Source organism: Thamnophis sirtalis, unplaced genomic scaffold (genome assembly GCF_051295495.1).
Source record: "Thamnophis sirtalis isolate CommonGarterSnake01/CBP01778 unplaced genomic scaffold, rThaSir2_p1.2 scaffold_3, whole genome shotgun sequence".
NCBI lineage: Eukaryota > Metazoa > Chordata > Lepidosauria > Squamata > Natricidae > Thamnophis > Thamnophis sirtalis.
This window is the reverse complement of record NW_028261383.1, coordinates 101,811,725-101,829,704: the sequence shown is the minus strand read 5'-3', so window position 1 is coordinate 101,829,704 and position 17,980 is coordinate 101,811,725.

The following is a 17,980-nucleotide window of genomic DNA, read 5'->3' as shown; positions in this document are numbered from 1 at the left end:
GAGTCGAGAACAATGTGCGAGGGGGACCTTTATATTTACCTTTTATGAGGATAATGGGAGTTGTAATCCAGTACTAGCTGTAGACCTCTGCACTGTTTATTGTCCTGCCTCCCTCCCAGCACTTGCCAATCTTTTGCAATAATTCACGTTTTATTAATAAAATTATTCTGCAAATAGCTCTACTCTATTTTGTTAAATGTGCTGAAGCAACCCGAAGCTACAGCAGTGCAGTGGTCATTAGTGGGCCACACATATTAGCACATTCAACAGCACGTATGAGCACACCCAAAATGTATAACACTCCCTTGAATATATCAGTGGACAGAAAAATCATTCTTGCACTCTTTCACATATTGTATAGATATTCCCAGAGCAATATTATGACTAAAATCCAATTGGCAATCATCTGGGTGGAAGACACCATGGAGAAACACTAACAAAGTAGCAGTTAAGCTGCTTTGTTTGTCCAGCCTGCCATATCACACACTATAAGGGATACTACCAGTACATTATATTCTCTTAATAACATTTCTTAAAGGTACCAATGTAGGGTTTCCCCCCACCAAATGAATGAGAGAAAAATTATTGCTGAGCAAAATAACACAATTTACTGCAGGAGGGCATGGAAAAGCGTTGACACTTGGTGGCTTTTTCATGATAATTGAGAAATATGTTGTTGGAAGTTTGATAAAATTTCCATTAAGTGCCCTATGGAATTGTAGAGATTTGTGGGAAAGTAAATCCTAATGAGATAGCCAGTTTGATGTAGTGGTTAAAGCCCAGGCGAGCAACTGGGAGACATGAGTTCTATTCAGTGGTGGGATTCAGCTGGTTTGCATTGGTTCGGCCATCATTAAAGAATAAACCAAAAAGTAGAGAAAAATAAAGTGGATAAAAATGAAATAAAGGCAATAGCACCCCTTCTCCTTTAGAAGAACATCATTTTCACAAATGATTTATTTATTTTGTTAGATTTTTATCCTTACTTTATAAGGAACTCAAGGTGGAGAACTTATCTAATATTCCTTCCTCCTCTTAATTTTCCCACAACCACAATCTAAGAAGTGGTTTGGGCTGTGAGAGAGTGACTGGTTTCTCAGCCATTTTTGCAAGCCTAAAATGGGACTAGAACTCAGAGTCTCTTGGTTTCTAAGCCAGCACCTTAACCACTACTCTGTTTAAAAAGGAGGAAGAAATGTCAAAATAACTTGTAAAAAATGCATGCGAAAACAGGGTTGGAGGAAACTAACTTGTAAAGCTGCAAACATCACAGAACATTTCAGAATAATAGAATGATGCAAAAGACAAGAGAGATTATAGCAAATTACAATCCAAGATGGAACTGTTAGTAGGAAAGGAGACTAGAATGAACAGTAATTCTTTGCAAGATGAATCAAACCTGAAGTCAAGATGTTTGTTATTTATTTGCACAAGGTGAGTATTCTTTTTATTTGAAAATTACTTACTCCAGCGAGGTGAGCCCCTGGACATGACAAGGAGTGGTTGGGAGGGGATGGCCGAGGCATGGCTGAGCGTGGCGAGGCACCCCTTGACGTGAGTGACATCAAGTTGGCCACGTCTACCAAGTCACATGACTACCCAGCCACACCTACCCTGCTGGTCTTTAGGGCAGAAAACCGGTTGTTAAATTATTTGAATCCCAGTGGTTCTAGTCCTGCTTAGGCACAAAGCCAGCTGTGTTCCCTTGGACCAAGAACTCTCGCTCAGCCCTAAAAAAGGATGCCATGCCAACCACCTAATCATCCTTTCAAGGAAATTACAGGGGCTTGTCCAGCCATTCACCAAGAGTCAGAAACTGACCCGAAAGCACAAAAAAGAAAAGAAAATCCCACAAAGTCACTTAGGCAAATGGTCAAGTACTTACTTAGGACACAGCCTGGATTTGTAGATACAGAGAACCCCACTGTATGTAAAACATCCCAGATATAACCATAGATGAATGCTACAATTTTGACTCCATTAATAAAGATTGGCCTGTTATCCAAAATGGGGTTTTGCTCATTGATGATTTCTACCAAAAGAGGTTTTTGGTATTTTGAAAATTACTTATATTTTATTTTGGAATGTCATAATATTTATGATGTTATTCTTTTTTTTTCAGAACCATGGCTATTTTATCATATTTCACTGTTGTTTTTTATAACTACGCTTTATTCAATTAATCTATGTTTTGACTTCTAACAACAGAGTAAATCAAACACTAGCCGTCCAAGTTGGATATACACAATATACTATATGTATCATTTGCAAACACCAGTTTTTGGGTTTTTAAAATTTTTATATTTTGCACTGATTTACCTACCACTGAATAATAATATAATTTTATTACATTTATGCTAAGAACGTGACAAAGAGGCACTTGCCCTTAATATCAGGTATTTTATGAGTGGCTTGGATGGAAGCAAAATATGGTTTTGGTCTACTTGCTCACTCGCTTTTTATTTATTTATTTATTTCATCAAGCATAAAATAGGTAACAGATATATGTATATACATGGTTATGAATATAGTAAATATATACGAATACAAGGGGCTATTAGGACAGGGACGATAGGCATGCTGGTGCGCTTATGCACGCCCCTTCAAGACCTCCTAGGAATGGGGTGCTCTGGCACTTAGATCATTTGAGATGAGTATTCCAAGGTCCTTGAGAGAGTGGAGGTTGTCTATCAGGTCATATCCGCCCAGCTTGTATTTTGTATTCTGATTTTTTTTTTTGTCAATGTTATTACCACCTAAGATGCATCTAAGCGGAACTCAACAATGTAAAAAGTTTTCCTGTTTGGAATCCTGGTTATCTAATGGTATGAAAGTATCTTCAGGGTCAGTATGATCTGTTCTAATGTCTATACTGGGATGGCTGTGTCAGACAGATGAGTGTACAATCTTCCACTGACATCCTAATGCATCTAACATAGAAATCAAAGCTTTGAGTAATATCCCTCTGTGGCATTGGTTCAAAATATGGCTATCAGAGGTGCTACCTAAATATTTTCTTTTTCATCTATTGCTACACTATTTCCTATTTTTCTTTATGCACCTCTGCTTCAAAAAAATGAACAAATAAACAGAGGTGGTTGGGAGGACTTGTCTTGGGAGTTTATGCATTCAGTTTGAATTGGGGACGTCCACTGTTTGATTGTTATTTTTTCTCTCAGTTTAAACCACTTTTTCCCGAATTTGATGCCTCTCAGATGTGTTGGATTATAACTAATATTCAGTAGTGGGATTCAAATAATTTAATAACCGGTTTTTTGCCCTAATGATTTCTTCCACCAACCAGTTTACCAAATTGCTCAGAAAGTTAACAACCAGTTCTCCCAAAGTGGTGCGAACTGGGTGAATCCCACCAATGCTAATATTTCTCCAGCTAATATGGCCATTTGAGAACACTTCAGATTCACCACAATGTCAGTTACAGAGGAGCTGCAAAGTGTGATCTATAGACTGGCCATGAGAGGGCACCAGGGCGTTGCAGTTGACAAAGCTTTTTCTCTTGTAACCCTAATTTCAAGCAGTGTAGAGAAACATTTTACAGTTGGGGGAAGGAGCTACAGTATTCAAAGCCACACAAAAACCAATATGCTTCCTTTTGTCTTTTAGTCAATTCTACGTATAGGCCTTGGACTTTGAAGAAGCAGGATGAAAAGAGTATTGACACTTTTGAACTTTAGTGCTGAATAAGATTGCTGAGAATATTACTGACAGCCAAGAAAACCAACAAATGGACCATTGAATAAATCACTCCAGAGTTCTCCCTCGAGGCACAGATGATTAAGCTCAGATTATCATACTTTGGATACATTATTCCGAGACCCAGATCCCTGGAGAAAACCACAATGCTGGGAAAAGCGTAAGAAAAGAAAAGAAGATGACAAATAGCATCAACTGGGTGGACTCAGTTGCAATTATGGTGGGTGCCTCAGGAAGACCTGAAGGACCAGGATGAGGATTATTGTCCTGGAAAAAATTCTGTTGAATCAATATTAATTTGATGGCACAATCAACTTACATGCATTTATATATACTCTATCATGCCTAGGGCCGCGATGGCTCATTGGCTAAGATGCTGAGCTTGTCAATCAGAAGGTTGGCAGTTCAGCGGTTCGAATCCCTAGCGCTGCGTAATGGAGTGAGCTCCTGTTACTTGTCCCAGCTTCTGCCAACCTGGCAGTTTGAAAACACCGGAAACCTTTGGCGTTTAGTCATGCCGGCCACATGACCACAGAGATGTCTTCAGACAGTGCTGGCTCTTCGGCTTTGAAACTGAGATGAGCACCGCCCCCTAGAGCCGGAAACAACTAGCACATATGTGCGAGGGGAAACTTTACCTTCACCTATCATGCCTATTATGCAAAGTACAGAGAAGCATTAACAATGAGCCAAAGAAATAATAATAGCAATAGGATTTAGACTTATATACCACCTCATTGTGCTTTACAGCTCTCCCTGGGTGATTTACAAAAATCAGCTTTATTTGCATATTGCTCCCAACAATCTGGATCCTTGTTTTATTGACCTCGGAAGGATGGAAAGCTGAGTCCATCACGATCGAACTCCAGACTGTGGGCAGAGTTTGCTTGCAATACAGCATTTAACCACTATGCTGCCAGGGCACCTGGTGAAGTGAAATAAAGATATGAGATAGGAAGCATTAAGATTGCTTCTTTTCTCTCATACACATGTAAGTTCTAATTCCTACAGCATTCAATTTCCTTTCTTTCCCCGAGAAATCCAAATATCATTTCCATATAATGAGCTAAATGGAAGCCTGTTCTTCAACAGTGGTTGTCCTACTTTTGATTTACATTCATTTCTCTCTACAAACCATAAGCCACCCACCACCTTTTGACCAGCATTTGCATGTCTTAAAATTCTTGTTTCTCTATTTTAGTATACATTAATGTACATCTATTTATCAACCTGCCCTATGTACAACGTGTAACATTTTTTAGTCAAACCATGTTTTTCATGTTTCTCGTTGCTATTCGTCTTGGCTGCAATTCATTTATATTCTCATACAACCACACACTATATAAAAAAGATACACGCATAAAGCCATATGGCATTTCCCTGGTATTGTTCCTTGTCACCTCTTTTAGCTTTTCAGTCAGAATTCTGCCAAACATCTCCCCCAAAATACCTAATAAATTAAGATGCACCCAGCCCTTTCTAAGATTTTGCATTCATTCTTGCTACCTTTCCCTTTGTACAAGGGAACAATAATGGCAATCTTCCAATTGTCAGGGACAGATGCCGTCTTTACACAGATGTTAAGCAAGTCACCCAGCCACTCCATAAGCAAACCACATCTTTATTTTAACATTACTCAGATTACCACAGGGAAGACAGATGATCACGAGCTGTATGACTGTGCACTTGTTGCATGGCAACTAATCCACGAGAACAATCCTGAAAATCTGCTGCAGGAACAAGACAAATACAATGCAGACACCCACCCAACTGCACAACATAGCAAGCTTTGCACAAATGGACATTGCCCACATTATACCCCTTTCTGAATGGTGGCTAGTAATTACATATAAAAAAAAAATCTGCAGTCTGCAACAGTGGGTATCTATGCATGAAAAAAAAAAGGCAGAATGTTCAAACAGAAGGGCGTACACCTCCATTTTACAGCACACTGAATTGCTTGCCAGGCCAGTCAATTTTAATGCAAAAGTGGGTTGTTTTGGCTGGTAATGCCATTGTTTCAGGTTTTTAACATAGGAAACCAAAATATCGTCATTGTATGTGTACAGTGAAAGCTATCGAAGCGGGATGCTTTGTTCCAAAGCGAAGGGCAAATCTGACATTTCTCAGTCCTCATAGCAACCGCTAATCATTTGTCCTTCCAGGATGAGTCAAAATTTTGGATAGAAGAACAGAGGCAAAATTCTATGCACAGGAAAAGCTGCATCAAATAGGAATCCAGGTGACCTCATCACATACATTAATTGTTTTTGCCCCTCTGTGGACATCGATGCATATACCCACCCACCCCGGAAATATAATAGTTGCCTTTTGTAGTAAAATTTGTAGATATTTTACTTGCATGTCTGTTTTTGGTGTAGGTTATTGAGCAGAAGAAATGCAGAAGAATGCTCTCCTACAAGATGCTTCTTAAGGTCAACAAAACTTTAATTGGAGGAATTGGTGCCATTGGCAAAGGAATCCTGGCAGAAAGCTGAAACTCTGTCAAAATCACCGAGAATTTTAAAGTCTCACCACTTGCAAATCAGCAGGGCAAAGGGCAGGAATAACAGGAATCAAATTGCAGGATGAATGCTACCAAATTAAAAGTCACCCCTCCCCAGAAATTAAATTCATGTGCTGTCACATCATGTTTCCCATTTAAATACCATTTAAATCGAAGAATTTAGCGTGTCTTCACGTACCGGGGCTTCAGGAGGCCCCGTACCGGAACGGTCCCTCCCCTGGCCTGCCCCCCCATTCGCTGCCCCCGCCCAAATGGTCATCGCTCTCTCACTCTCTTGCCCCGCCTGTCTGCACCAGGCTTGCCCCGCCCACCCACTTCCTTTGCTGGAGTGGAGGATTCGGCAGTTGGGAGAACCCCAAGTGGCATACACTGCTCCCTTCTCTTTGACAGCTGCCTGGTTTCCAATGGGGGGGGGGAAGAAATCCATGTGTTAGAGAGGAAGGAAAAACACATGGATTCCCCCCCCCCATTGGAAACCAGGCAGCTGTCAAAGAGAAGGGAGCAGCCCGTGCCACGTGGGCTTCTCCCAACAGCCGAACTCCCCTCCTGTTCCTTCTTCGGCTGTTGGGAGAGACCCAACAACCTCACCTGCCACCTTTGGTGCCCGAAGCCTGCTGGGGCAAGACCGAAGTTTCAGCACCCAGAGTTGGGGTGTGGGGGGAACCAAGTCCCACAGATCTCGGCTGGCCTGAGCACCAGCCGCTCCTTCACTCGCAGCTCCAGGGCAGAAGATGGCAGGTGCAGCCCCTGCCCGCCTGCCAGAGAAAGGCAAAACTCCAGGAGGGGCAGGGCAGTTGGTTGTGCCCGATCCGCAGCTCCGAGGCAGAGAAAAAGGTCAAGAGATGTGAAGCCACAGAGTTCCCCCTTCCCCCCTCGCCACAGTTCACCTCCTTGGGTGGGATCAGGGTGCGCGCGGGATGAGTGGAGTATGCGACCAACTTCAAAGTGAGTGGGGCTGTTTGTGACTAAATGGAACAGAGAACATAAAGGGATGCAAGGGAATGTGGAGGTAATCTAGTCCAACCCCTTCCCAAGACAGGAGTCCTTACACTTCCTTCTGTTTGAGACCTGTCAGTGGCACACATGAGGGAAATGGTGTGTGTGTGTGTGTGTGAGAGAGAGAGAGAGAGAGAGAGAGAGGGAGGGAGAGAGAGGAATGACACACCTACAGTACTTGCAGGGGGCAGTCAAGACCCAGTAATCCCCGCTGGCAAGCAGGAGTCCCCCATTCCCCCCCCCTTCTGAGGTGTGGCAGAGCTGCAGTGTTGGAGCTCAGAGGTGAGGTGTGGTTTTTTGCCCCTCTGCCATTCTGGAAGAAAAGAAATCTAGTGCAGGAAGAGAAGGAGGAGTGGTAAGTAAGGGGGGGGGAGAGAGACACACAAGAAAGAAGGAAGGCAGGAAGAAAGGAAGAGGAAGGAAAGAAAGAAAGAGGGAGAGAGAGACAACAGAAAGAAACAAAGAAAAGAAGGAAGAAAAAGAAGGAAGAAAAAGAAGGAAAGAATGAAAGATAGAGGTAGAGAGACACACAAGAAAGAAAGAAAGAAAAAAAGAAGAAAGAAAGAAAAAGAAAGAGAACATGATCTCTGTTGAGCCCAAAATTTTGGTTGCTAAGCAGGAGCATTGTTAAGTGAGTTTCACCACATTTTCCAAGTTGGCCACGCCCACCCGATCACACGACCACCACGCCAGTCCCACCCAGACACATGACCACTGAGCCACTCCCACAAAACAGGCCACACCTACAGAATAGGTTCTAAATTTTTTTGAAACCCACCACTGAAGAGGGGCCTGTCCTGTGACAGTTTCTGATATATTGGCGTTACAAAATCTTGTAGTACAGGTAGAAGAGTACAATTGGAAGAGAAGCTGGCTGATGTGACTTGAAATATCTGTGTTTTCGATGACTACTTCAGCCTTCTAAAAGCAGAGTATAATCTATTGTGAGGTGGCTGTGTTGCTACCAGCTTTGCTATGTAACTCTATACCTATTGATTTGTAACAGTTTCTTTCACACACCCTTTCCAATTCGAGCTATGAATTTGCGTGAAGTATGAACTGAGCTTTACAAAGATGGACTACATGAGGCTCAATCAAGCTTTGTGGTGGAAGATTTCAGCTGTGTGGCTTATGGAAAAATACCTAAAGAGAGAGAGCTCTGAGAAAGGGATGAATTTCAAAACATGATATGGTTCTCATGGGTTTTGGATGAGCGGAAGATGGCCAAGAGATGAAGAGCACCAAGATAGGATTGGATAAAGTCTTGTTGGAATTAGTGAAACTGGATGAGAATGATATTATTTCAGCACCATCTTAAAGAATACTTACTTTGTATGGGTGGTTTCCTTCCATCCTTGATTTTTCTGGAACTCAAAGTTGCCCCAAGAAGCCAGATTTTGAGTTGGTCATTAGTTCTGTGTGTGAAAGAGAAAGTTAATGAAGTCTTTACTTTGGAAAGTGAATAAACCTTGTAACTGCATATTTATTCCCAAGTGTCTTCAATCTAAACAGTAGCACTGGAGGAGTTACAAAAATGTATCTCTTGTCATTATTATATTGATTCAAAAATAGTGAAATTTTTGGAAAAAAGCATTTGCATTTTTTAAAAAGAATATTGAATTGACTCTATAGGTTAGGACCATACCTTAAAATTGTTTTTAAAATGACTGTTATATGGAAAATATTAGGACAGTGAGTTTAGATCAATGATTGGATGATGATAATGAGTTTTAATCATTTTCTGTGTGGAAAGTTAAATATTATACAACTATTGCCTACAACTCAAAAATCTATCCCAATTTCATCCAGTAGTGGTTTAAAATTCAGAGACACCTATTAGAAGCAATTACCAAATCTTATAAGATAAAAAAAATATCAGCTACTCTTTATAAGTACTTGTTACTGATAAACCAATATGATACAAATTTTAAAGAATGAATGAAACAAGAATTGGAGAGCTCCATTTTATCCAGCAGTGAGAAACAATCTCAACATCTAAATAAAAAAAAATTCAGTAGCTCTTAGAATATAGCTTATTCAAGGTTTGACCCTGTTGAATACTAGCGCGGGAAATACAAGCGCGGGAATAAAGGACCCCCTTCTGATTGGTTGCCGGGCGGAGCCGGTTCAATCCTCAGCCCTGATTGGTCGAGCTACTCGACGCCCATTGGCTCCTCGTTCAAACCCGGAGGTATAAATCTTTGGCGCGAACCACGCCACGTTGAATCGTAGTCACTCTGTTCTCAATAAAGGTTGCTGTTTGCATACCCGTTTGTCGCGTCCTTTCCCCTCGCTCCAAGATGCAAAACTGGCGACGAGGGTGGGATACCGATTCCCGTGACCACGGAAAAGAACAAGCCAGCTGCCACCGCGTCTGAACCAGCACGAACGCTATCCTCAGGCTGAGAACTCCGGCAGCGAACGCAAAATTTTCTCCGCCCTCTTCCTCCCCCTCTCTGGCTCCACACCACGATGGCATCGGCGCTTCCTCCTTTCGCGCCATTCGGATCCGCCGGAGAATCATGGGACGGCTTCATGGAGCGTTTCGAGTGCTACTTAATCGCATCGAAGAACCAGGCACAGACCGACGAGGAGAAATGCAGCTTCTTCTTGTCCTGCTGTGAGCCTTCCATGTTCGCCTCTGCGAGAGCCCTGGCCGCCCCGAGGCCAGCCTACAAACTTGGGTGGGACGAGCTGATGTCCAGGCTGAGGAACCACTACGCTCCCTCACCCTCTCTGATCGCACGCCGCTTCACCTTCCGCCGCCGAGTGCAGAAGCCCAACGAATCCATCAGTCAGTTTCTAGAGGTTTTGCACACAGTGGCCGCCCAGTGCGATTTTGCAGACCTGGAGGAGAACCTCGTGGAGCAGTTTGTATGCGGGGTCCGCGACGTGCATTTGCGCAGCCGCATGCTCCGGAACCACAAAATCACCTTGGTGCAAGCCGTAGAGACCGCGCGAGCAGCGGAGCTCTCCGAACAATCCACGGCCGACATCGAACGCCTCCAGCTGAAAACCCCCGCGCAAACCGCTGCGGGGCCTTCCACCCAGACGAACCTCGTCGACGACCTCTCTCCTGCTGAAGACGAGGAGGAGGAAACCGTCGGACAAATGAGGACGCAGCCGAAGCGGAGGCCACACCAGCAACCACCGACGCCCGCTCAGCCAGTCTCAAACGCACCTTGCCGCGGATGCGGCGGCCGCCACAGCCGTGCATCCTGCCCGTTCCGTTCCGCCGTCTGCCGCCGCTGCCGAGGAGAAGGACACCTCGCCAGGGTCTGCCGGGCTCTCGTGCCAGCCCCATCGTTCATGCAGCCCAGCGACCAGCGCCAGGCACCGCAACGCCGCCAACAGCCACGTCCTGCGAGGCGAGCTGAGGACTGCCACTCAACCTACCAGCACTCCAGCGCCGACTGCGTGGTCTACCAGGCTTCCCACGTTCCCGCCGGCGATCGCAAAATCAGCACCGCCGTCCGACTCGAAGGTCAGCTTTGTCGAATGGAGGTGGACTCCGGGTCTTCCCGTTCTCTCCTATCTTGGGCCCTGTTTTCCCGCCTTTGCCCCGGGGTTCCCCAGAGCCATTTGCGCCCCGTCGGGGTCTCCCTCCTAGACTACCAGGGAAATGGGATTCCCACGGCAGGAATATTCCACATCCAGGTGGAATACGGAGACTTTAAGGGGAAACTCCCAGTTCTAATCGTCAGGAACGATCTGCCCGCTCTCCTTGGGTTGGATTGGTTTCCCGCCTTGGGCCTCACCATAGAGGGGGTGCACAGGGTAGTCCCCCTCACCGTAGATAGCGTTCTAGATGAGTTTGCAGATGTGTTCGATGGGAAATTGGGCTGTTATAAGGGCACCCCCATTTCCCTCTGCCTCGATCCCCAGGTCGCTCCCATTAGGCTGAAGGCACGCAGGGTCCCCTTCGCATTGAGAGCAAAGGTAGACGCTGAACTTGATAAGCTTATAGAGCAGGGGGTAATCGAGCCCGTAGATCACGCCCGTTGGGAAACCCCCATAGTCCTCCCGGTCAAACCCGACGGATCGGTGAGAATATGTGCCGACTATAAGTCGACCATCAATTTGGCCCTGCAGGCAAATCCATATCCGGTTCCCGTAGTGCAACACCTACTCCACTCCTTAGGGCAGGGCCGCATTTTCGCCAAGCTAGATATGGCACAGGCCTACCAGCAGCTTCCCGTAGACGACGATGCGGCTACAGCCCAGACCATCGTCACCCACCGCGGGGCCTTCCGTTGCCGCTGCCTCCAATTCGGCGTTTCGGTTGCCCCGGGGATTTTTCAGAGCCTCATGGAGCGGTTGCTCCACGGGCTCCCAGGCGTCGTTCCCTACTTCGACGACGTCCTGGTCGCAGCCCCCAGCCACTCGGAACTCCTGAAAATACTGCGGGAGGTTCTCACACGTTTTAGGGAGGCAGGACTGAAACTAAAGCGCAGCGAATGCGAAATTGCTGTTCCCAAAGTAGAATTCTTGGGGTTCCTCATTGATGCCCAAGGCATCCACTCCACTCCTTCCAAAGTCGCCGCCATCAAAAACGCACCCGCACCCACCTCTAGGGCGGAATTGCAGGCGTTCCTGGGGCTTTTAAACTTCTACGCCCCTTTTATTCCCCACAAGGCGTCGCTAGCTGAGCCGCTACACCGACTGCTTGACCGGTCAGCGGCCTGGCAATGGGGTAGCCGTGAAGCGCAGGCGTTCGCGGCTATAAAAGACATTTTGACCTCGTCGGCAGTCCTAATTCAATATAGCGATAGGATGCCCCTAGTTCTGACTTGCGACGCCTCTCCCTATGGTATAGGGGCGGTCCTGAGCCATGCCCTCCCGAACGGCTCAGAGGCCCCCATAGCTTTCTATTCCCGGACACTCTCCTCCACGGAGCGGAACTACAGCCAAATCGATAAAGAAGCCCTGGCTGCAGTGTCCGGCATTAAGCGGTTCCATGACTACCTCTATGGTAGGAATTTCACCCTTGTCACGGATCACAAGCCGCTCCTGGGGCTACTGGCAGGCGACAAGCCAACCCCCCCCATTTTGTCTCCGCGCATGACACGCTGGACGGAGTTCCTAACGGCGTATTCGTATACGCTGTTATACCGTCCGGGTAAGCAGCTAGGGCACGCAGACGCCCTGAGCCGTTGCCCTTTGCCAGAGACGGACACAGCCCACGTGCCCGCTCTCTCTATTTTGTCCATCGCCGAATCCGACCTCCCCGTCTCTGCCGCGGACGTCGCAGCTTGCACAAAGGCTGACCCCGTCCTATCCCAAGTAGCTTCATGGGTTTTGAGGGGTTGGCCCGCGGAAAAGGTAGCGGAAGGATTCCGACCATTTAAAGCACGACAAGCCGAACTCGCCCTTCACGGGGGTTGTCTTGTCTGGGGGGATAGGGTAGTGATCCCCACAGCTCTGCGGGCACGAATCCTGCCCGCACTCCACAAAAACCACCCAGGCATAGCGCGAATGAAAGCCTTAGCCCGTAGCTATGTGTGGTGGCCCTTGCTAGATTCGGAAATTGCAGACTACGTAGGCCGATGCAGGATCTGCCAAAACTCTAGGCCGAATCCCCCCACAGCCGCCCCTCGTGAGTGGGAAATCCCTAGAGGCCCATGGTCCCGTCTACACATTGACTTTGCCGGCCCCTTCCACGGCCGAAACTTCATGATAGTAGTCGATGCTTACTCCAAGTGGGTGGAGCTGGTAATCATGACCTCCACCACAGCAGAGAGTACAGTGAGGGCCCTTCGTAAGATGTTTGCCACCCATGGGTTACCGGATGTGATAGTCTCAGACAATGGGCCCCAGTTTACCTCCACCACGTTCCAAGAATTCCTGGCCGAACAAGGAATCAGACACGCAGCCACAGCCCCTTATCACCCAGCTAGTAACGGCCGGGCGGAGCGCGCAGTTCGCTCAGCCAAAGAAGCTTTGGGCCGCATGGACCAGGGCGACTGGCAAGAAAGAGTGGCGGCTTACCTCTTGAGCCAGCACTCCATACCCTGCCCAACGACTAATAAAAGTCCCGCGGAGCTCTTGATGGGTAGGAGATTGCGAACCCCCCTAGACAGGCTCCATCCACTTTACGCAGGGGATCTGCCGAGCAACCTGGGGGCCCTCCCTTCCCACGCGTTTAAGTTAGGGGATCCTGTATGGGCCCGCTCCTTTTCTGGGGATCCACGGTGGGTTCCCGCAACCATCACAGCCCTGACTGGCCCCTGTTCCTTCAGGGTCGGCCTGGCCGACGGAACACAATGGAGGCGCCACGTGGACCAGTTAAGGCGACGCCTCCCCGCGGAAACAGACGGCCCGAGCCTCTCAGACACCCGCTCTCAGCATGAGCCACCCTCGATGACCTTCCCCCCAACGGACCGCCTCCACCCGGGGAACGGGGGACAAGCCGATGCGAACCTTTCGGACAAACGCGCCTCACCTGGCTACTCCTTTCCTCGAAGCCCTTATCGAGACTCTGAACCTACACCCCAACCAGACTGCACGGGGCCACTGTCGGACACTCCTGTTGCCACGGAGACGCCACCCCGGACAAATGGACATCGGGCACGGGACCCGGGGCCAGCGCCATCTCACGGGGCCGCGTCGCAGATTCACCGCCCTGCCACGGACACACCTCCGCCGGCGGTTTCCCCCCCGACGACAACCGCCGGGGAGCCACGAAGGTCGGGACGAGAACGTCACCGTCCCACCTACTTACAAGACTATGTTTGCCCTTCCTAAGGGAACTCTTTGATTAGGGGGGGAGGGGTGTTGAATACTAGCGCGGGAAATACAAGCGCGGGAATAAAGGACCCCCTTCTGATTGGTTCCCGGGCGGAGCCGGTTCAATCCTCAGCCCTGATTGGTCGAGCTACTCGACGCCCATTGGCTCCTCGTTCAAACCCGGAGGTATAAATCTTTGGTGCGAACCACGCCACGTTGAATCGTAGTCACTCTGTTCTCAATAAAGGTTGCTGTTTGCATACCCGTTTGTCGCGTCCTTTCCCCTCGCTCCAAGATGCAAAAGACCCCATTCCAAGGAGAGGAGTAAATCTTCATGTTGTTGGAGATAGAATAAGAATAATGCGCATTAAAACATGTTTTTGCAATGGCCTAATATTATTAAAAACTGGAAAGGAGTCATTGCACATATTACTTGGGTTTTTAGATGGGGTCTGATACTTTAGTACAACTATATTATTTGGAATGGCATACCCATTATGTGTAAATTGATGGCTGAACAATGGAAATGAATTCTTCTCATCCCTCTTATTGCTAAGACACTTGTCTCTCAGCATTAAAAAGACAAATTTATAGCCCAAATTATTCAATGAATCAAAGACCTGATGTTACTCATGACTTATGAATGAGTTGCTTACAGATGCAAATTATGTATGGATAAGAATAATAATATATGGTAATGAACTTTACTGAAACTGTTTTGCAAAATTTATATATTGTACATGTACGGGAAGCACTATACTATATTTTTTTCCCCTTGGTTTCTTTTCTCTTACTGTTTTCATTTTTTATTATTTTCCTTTTTTTTGGTTTTGTTTAATAAAATAAATAGATCCTCTATGTAAAAGTGATGTGCTCAAGCTGGGCTCACTCATGGACACAATATAGCACCGTCTATCCCTGGATGTGGCAGTTTCCTGACAGCATTTTCTCCTTTCAGGCCTCCTTATACTGTAGAAATAATCATATCTTTGGGCATTCAGCTTGTAGTGGATAGAACACCAGTCTAAAATGTACACCTTTAAGTATTAGAGTAACATCTCCTCTGAGGATGAAAGCAGGTGGCAAGGGGCAAAATTCTACATGTGAGCACCATCCTTGGTGCCTGATTAAAATTCAGTGGCCCTGAGCAGCACTGCAAGCTACCCCATACCATCTGGTAGCAATCGGGTGGGGGTGGGGGTGGGGTGTAATATAGCCATATAAAAAGACATACAGTTATATACCGAAAAAAATCCCTTTTGATCTAAATGCAAGATTTGATCAGAAAAGCAGTATATGTGAAAAGTGAATCATTATTTATCTGGACAAGGGAATTTGACCTTTTAATTCAACACTATCAAAGGCCTTACGTTATATTTCTATACCAATTTATGTGTGCATGAGGGTGGGGGAGTAGGTTTTCCTACACACTTACTCTGAACAGTTAATGTTCCCTAGCAGCTGATCATTTGTGCTGACCCTTTATAACACAGATGCCCCAAAAGTAAATTAGGATCTACTGGTATATTTCTTAGAGAAAATTTGCAGTAGACCATTAACAATGTCTAGTTTTTAATTACAATAATTATTTAAAACAGAAGTAAAATTAGATAAAATGAAAGTAGAAATGTATGCCAGCAAATTTTTCTATCTCCGCATTTGATTGGCCAAACAAGGCAATTAGAAAAAGCCTTTAAGTTTGCCGCTGTCCCTTTTCTTGATGTCACCAGTGGCTGGAGATCATCACCTAATCATAGCATACAATGGTAAACCTCGCTGAAAGCTAGCACCTCCCCATAATGCCAGGCAGCTGTTCTATAGGATGAAAGGACTGCCTCTTCATAACTTCTCTCCAGACAAGGAGAGGACTTGAGATCACTCACAACTGCTCCAGACAGTTGCTCCTCATGCAGAGACTGCAAGACAGCAGTCTCTAGTGGATTTAGAGATCTGAGCAATGAGAGGATAGCCATTTTGCTCAAACCACAATGGGCACCTTTAAAATGAAGAGATTATTTTTGGAAATTGCTTGGGACTCCAATTAAAAAGTATTGCTGTTTTGTAAACATGTGTGATGGAGGAAAGAATAATATGTTTTGGGAAATTCCTCCTATAGTATTTTCTTAGTAGGCAAGATTAGAATCTAAACCAACCTGAAAGCTGTCTAGATGTATTTGATTAACCACTCTTGGTTATGCTGGTTTGGGAAGATTGAAATTTTACTCTAACATTTAGATGACATCATAGTATAAAAAGAGCCAGATTGGTGTAGTGGTTAAAGCACCAGACTAGAATCTCAGAGACCATAATTTCTAGTCTGCCTTAGGCACAAAGCCAGCTGTCTCTCAGCCTTAGGAAGCAGGCAATGGCAAGCCACTTCCAAAAAACAAAACAAAACAAAAAGCCCTTGCTGAGAAAACTGCAGGGACGAGTCCAGGTAGTAGCCAAGAATCTTGAAGAGCACAATATACACATAATACATACATGTGGTATAGACCTTACTTTTTTCACCATTGAATTTCATTTTGTTAGATCGTGCCCAATGTTCAAGTTTGTCAAGATCCTTCCGTATCTTAAGCCTATCTTCTTGAGTGTTGGCTATTCATACCATCTTGGTGTCATCTGCAAATTTGATGTTCCCCATTTATCCCATCATCCAGATCATTGATGAAGATGTTGAAGAGTACTGGGCCTAAAACAGACCCTTGGGGTACTCCACTGCATACCTCCCTCCATGTAGATGCAGTTCCATTGAGGACTACACGTTGAGTGCGGTTGGTCAGCCAGTTACGAATCCCTCTGGTAGTGATGCTGTCTAACCCACAATTTTCTACTTTATCTAGTAGTAGGTTATGGTCTACTTTATCAAATGCCTTGCTGAAGTCCAAGTAAATTATATCGACGGCATTCCTCTGGTCTACTAATTTTGTCACTTTGTCGAAGAATACAATAAGATTAGTCTGGCATGATCTGTTTTTGACAAACCCATGTTGGCTTTTGGCTATTACTTTGTTTACTTCTAGGTGTTTGCTAATTCGTTGCTTGATTATCTTTTTCAGAATCTTCCTTGGTATTGAGGTCAGGCTGATAGGTCTATAGTTTCCTGGATCTATTTTTTTCCTTTTTTGAAGATGGCAACCACATCAGCTCTTTTCCAGTCCTCTGGCAGTACCCCGGTGCGCCAGGATCTCTGAATGATATAGTTCAGTGGTTCTGAGATCTCATCTGCCAGTTCCTTCAGAACCCTGGGGTGTAATCCATCCGGTCCTGATGATTTGAACTCGTCTAGGGTAGACAGGTGCTTACTTACCATTTTCTTCCCTATTTCAACTTGTGTTCCTAATTTGATTTTTGTGGTGCTGTTTTTGATAGGTTGGAATGTTTTACCCCTTTGTGTAAAGACAGATGCAAAAAGTGAGTTAAATAGTTCTGCTTTCTTCCTGTTGCTTGTCATCTTCTTGCCACTTTCTCCCAGCAATGGACCAATTGTTTCCTTAACCTTTTTCTTGTATTTAACATGTTGGAAGAAGCTTTTTGTTGTTATTTTTTTACTTTTTTGGCAAGACTTTCTTCATTGTGAGCCTTAGCTTTCCTCACTTCATCTTTACAGGCTTGGGCTATTTGCTGATATTCTGCCTTAGTTACGTCCCCCTCTTTCCACTTTTTATACTTACCTTTTTTGTCTTTCAATTTGTCAGAGAGTTCTTTATGCAGCCATGCTGGTTTCTTTTGGGAGCTGTTATTTTTCTTCTTCATTGGTATTGTGCTAGGCTGGGCTTTTGTAATCTCATTTTTCAAAATTTCCCAAGCTTCTTGAGTAGTTTTCCCCTTGAGGATTCTCATCCATGGAATCCTTCCCAAGCTTTCTCTAAGTTTATTGAAATTAGCTCTCTTAAAGTCCAATACTCTAGTTTGACTTTGTTCTGCTACTTGTGTTTGCATAATGTTGAACTCTAGTATTGCATGATCGCTTGCCCCCAAGGTTCCTGTAGCTTCAACACCTTCTATAATGTCCTC